The following is a 4,811-nucleotide window of genomic DNA, read 5'->3' as shown; positions in this document are numbered from 1 at the left end:
GTCTAACTACCACTCTGTATTACAGGGTGTATCCAAATTCAGAGACAAACTTCTGGCCAATTGTTTTTGAGGAACTTTCCTAAGGACTGCACTGCCCTGTTTGGGAGACTGAGAGTGCCACGTCGCTCCCTAGTTATAAAGTCTGAGAAAACCATCACGGTTACTTTTGCAGTTCTTGATGTGGTTCTGGGTGGTAACTTCCGATAGCCAACATTGTTTTTTTTCTCCTTGGCTGCAAGGCCATGCCACTACTATACTTGCTGAGAGAACTCTGAGGTGTAAAACTGGATCACAGGGACCATCTAGTGTTCTCAGCCTGCACTCGCCACGGCAGCAGCACCCTGCATCTGCATAACAGAGCTGTTATGGCTTAAATATCTAGTATTTCAGAGAAAGAAGTAAGGTATCACTTGAATACTATAGGTCAGCACAACCAGCTTTCAGCTGCTCTGATGGAGAAAATGAGAAAAGTATTTTTAGTGGTATTTTTAGATGTTCTGCTCTCAATAAAATGAAAGCTGTTTTTTTCAACATATTCACAGAGAATCTGTCCCTACTTCTCGGATAATACTTTTTTAGAGCAAAGTGGAAAAGATGTTGAGTGTGACAAGAACAAAAGAACTAGGCTTCAGAAAGTCCAGACTTTCCATCTTCCATAAATGCATCTTAGGGTCTCTCAGTTGCTGCTGTTCCCTGCACAACAGCCCATGCTCTGCTTGGTATGAGGTTCTTGGAGGGCAGCAGCTGAGATGTTTGGTCATGAGGATCGGGACGTGAAGTGCCAGAGAGCTGAGCTGGAGGCTGGTGGATTGCTAAGAGATTTAGGAGTGACAATGCAGAAAATTAGCATGCTCCAGGGTCATCTGAGGGATGGAGGAGAGCGAGGATTTCCAACATGCTGGAGAAGAGATGGAGGGAACCATATCATGCCTGCAGGTTAGGCTCCAGCTGGGATCATGGAAGGAAAAATGAGGGTGGAAACTGAAGCTGTGTGGCAGGGCTGAGGTTGTCAAGGCTGTGCTTGCCATATACCTCATTCCCACCCACACCAGGCAGAGTTAAGCATGCTCTGCTACCCTTCCCCTCCACCACAGGGTACTGCCTTTCCCCTTCTCTTGTTTTGTAGACAGAAATTTGGCCCATCAGAGGGTCAGGCTTCTGCAGAGGACAGCAGGTTTGGGAAGAATACCAATTCTAAGAATATAATCAGTGTTTGTGTTTTGATCCCAGACAGAAGTGCAGTAGTGTCTCTTTGCATGTTTGAACACTTTCAATTATATCCAGAATATGAAAACTAAATACGACAGAAGGTTTTAGTGAATTGTGCTAACTTGCCAGAATCCTGGGGCTATTTCATCCCACTTAAAAAGAAAAATAAAAGAGGCAGAGGGCCTTAAGGAAATCGAGGACTTGACTATGTTTTAGTTTGCAGATAAGAAATTCCTCAAAAGAACATCTAGAGGCAATGGAGGGAGGAAGAAACACAGGGAAATGAGGAACACACTCCCCAAAAGTCTGATTAATGGGGATACTGTTGCATAGCAATTAATCTGGGGGACTTTTTTCACTGAAACAAGAAGCCTTTGCATGATCACAACAGTTTGTGAAAGTATTTTATTTCTCCAAAAGTTTCAGCCTGCCAGAAAAAGGAAGAAAGAACGGGCAAAACACCTGAGAAAAGAGAAAAAAATAATTCAGTAATTAAAAATGAAATGTATTTCAAACTGTTCATCAACATTTCCTCATTTTAAAAGAATTAAAAAAAGTCAAAACCCTAAATAAGTGTTTTATATCCTATCAATCCAAATATTTGTCCAAATTAGGAGGAATTCTATGGAGTATTTTTGATCTTACACATGTATACTTCCACATCAGCTTCACAAACTAGGTGTAAGCCCTGCTCATGTGTTGATTCTCTGACAGACGTGGACAGACTCACAGGTAATAAGAAAGACTAAGATGAGAAGAAATCTTTGAATTGCTGTAAAAGTGTCTCTAATCCATGGACAAGGACAGCAAGGCACAACATTTATCCTGTATGGGATGGAACAAACAGTATAAGGAATAGTTTAAAGCAACATTTTTCTAAAGGGTTAAAATCTTCCAAGAATATTCAAAACAAGCTCTTTAGCTTTGTAAGACTGAACTTTTCTGAACCTTCAGCATGCCAATACATGCTCCTGAACCAGAATGTTACTTTAATTAATTGAGATCAAGATAGCTTTCATTCCTAGTCAAAATGTTTGTGTTCCATATTCGTGTTCATAGCAGGAAATATATTGTATTTGTATATCTATATATTTTATTAAACTTTACAGTGAACACATTAAGATATTATATATTATTACTGTAGGCATTGTCCATGTCTCCATGATATGCATTAACAAGCCACCAATGATGATCTTTAACTGCAGCACAAGAATACATGAGACCCTGTTATTGATATGTAGGCTAACAGAAAAACTTGAGTTTTTTTAGGAAAAAAACTGGAAAAATTAGCAATTCTTTTCCAAATATGTAGAAAAAAATTAGGAAAAAATAGAATAAATTTGGTAAAATGTAAGATAAAAAGTAAACAAAACCCCAATCCTGTTTTAAAAAAGGGAAATAAGAAGATCCAGGGAACTACAGGCAGGTCAATCTCACTTCAGTGCCTGGCAAGATCGTGGAGCAGATCCTCCTGGAAACTGTGTTAAGGTACATGGAAAATAATCAGGTGATTGGTGACAGAAAACATGGTTTCACTCAAGGTAAATCACACCTGATAAATTTGCTGGCTTTCTACGATGGGGTTACAGCAGTGGTGGACGAGGGAGGGACAGTAAACATCATCTACCTGGACTTGTGCAAAGCATTTGACACTGTCCTGCACGACATCCTTGTCTCTAAACTGGAGAGACATGGATTCAATGGATGGACCACTTGGTGGATAAAAAAGTAACTGGATGGTCGCACTCAAAGAGTTGAGGTAAACGGCTCAATGTCCAAGTGGAGAACCAGTGATGAGTGGTGCTCCTCAGGGGTCAGTGTTGGGACTAGTACTTTTTAACACATTTGTTGGTGACATGGACGGTGGGACTGAGTGCACTCTCAGCATGTTTACCAACAACACCAAGCTGTGTGGTTTGGTCAACATGCTGGAGGGAAGGGATACAATCCAGAGGGACCTTGACAGGCTTGAGAGGTAAGCCTGTGAGCACCTCATCAAGTTCAAGAAGGTCAAGTGCAGAGTCCTGCACCTGTGTCAGAGCAATCCCAAGCACAAGTACAGGCTGGGATGAAAAAAGATTGAGACTAGCCCTGAGGAGAAATACTTGGGGGTGTCTGTGGACAAAAAGCTCAATATGACTCAGCAATATACACTCACAGCTCGGAAGGCCAGCTGCATCCTGAGCCACATCAAAAGAGGTGTGGCCAGCAGGTCGAGGGAAGTGATTCTGACCCTCTACTCTGCTCTTGTGAGACCCCAGCTGGAGTACTGAATCCAGCTCTGGAGCCCTCAGCATAAGAGAGATGTGGACCCATTGGAATGAGTCCAGAGGAGGGCCGCTGAGTTGATTACAGGGCTAAAACACCTTTGCTAGGCAGACAGGCTGAAAGAGTTGGGGCTGTTCAGCTGGAGAATAGAAGGCTCTGGGGAGACTTTGTAGCAACCTTCCAGTACCTGAAGGGAGCCTACAAGAAAGTTGGAGAGGGACTTCAGAAGGGCATGTAGTGATAGGACAAGGGCAAATGGCCATAGGCTGAAAGAGGGTAGGTTCAGATTGGATTTTAGGAAAAAATTCTTTACTGTGAGGGTGGTGAGGCACTGGAACAGGTTGCCCAGAGAAGCTGTGGTTGCCCCATTCCTGGATGTGTTCAAAGCCAGGTTGGATGGGGCTTTGAGCAACCTGGTTTAGTGAAAAAATGATTTAATTAAGTATTTTGATTCAAATTAACTTTCTTCCTAAAGTTACTTTATTTCTTAAATTATGGCTTTAGGTTTTGCAGTTGTTTGCACTGATAAGTCATATATTGTTGGTCTTGAGCTGGTATTATCACATTATTATGAATAGACATGAATATGTCCTGTTCAATTTATAATCTCTTCCATGCCCTCCCACTTCCAATGCCACAATAACTCTGCCTCCACATTCTTTATTAGGCAAGAAGCAAAGTAGTTCTCGATGCATGCAGGATAGGCTATGTTGGCTGGCTTTCCTGGGGTAATTGCCTTCATGGAGACACTAATTTAAGTCTTCTTTCTCCAGGTACTTTGTCTGGTGTTCTCAGGAAATGTCTGGGATAGCTGCTATTCCATCTGATCTGACTGAGATTAGTTACCAGTTCAGAAGTTATTGATTGGAAGTAGACTGAGTCACATGGAAAAAACAACTGCACAAGGTTATATTTAGTGACCTAGCATACAATATTGGCTATGGGTGAGGGTAAACACACTGCAGATATTCAAGTGCTCTGGCACAGTGTTGCTGTCTAGATTCCATAGTCACTTTTGTCCAGAGTAAACCTGCTCTTTACCTAGAAGGGAGATCTTATCACTCTCCACAATTACCTGAAAAGAGGTTGTATTAGGTGGGAGTCTGTCTCCTCTCAAGTAACAAGCAGTAGGACAAGAGGAAATGGCCTCGAGTTGCTCCAGGAGAGTTTTAGATTGGCTGTCAGGAAATACTTCTTCACCGATAACGGTTATCAAGCTGCCGACAGGCTGACCAAAGAAGTGGCTGAGTTACCATCCCTAGAAATGTTTAAAAGATGTGTAGATGTGGCATTTAGGGACATGGTTTAGTGGCCAACTTGGCAGTGCTGGGTTA

The sequence above is a fragment of the Corapipo altera genome, unplaced genomic scaffold (genome assembly GCF_003945725.1).
Source record: "Corapipo altera isolate COAL_440 unplaced genomic scaffold, ASM394572v1 44, whole genome shotgun sequence".
Classification (NCBI taxonomy): Eukaryota; Metazoa; Chordata; class Aves; order Passeriformes; family Pipridae; genus Corapipo; species Corapipo altera.
This window is presented reverse-complemented; position numbering follows the sequence as displayed.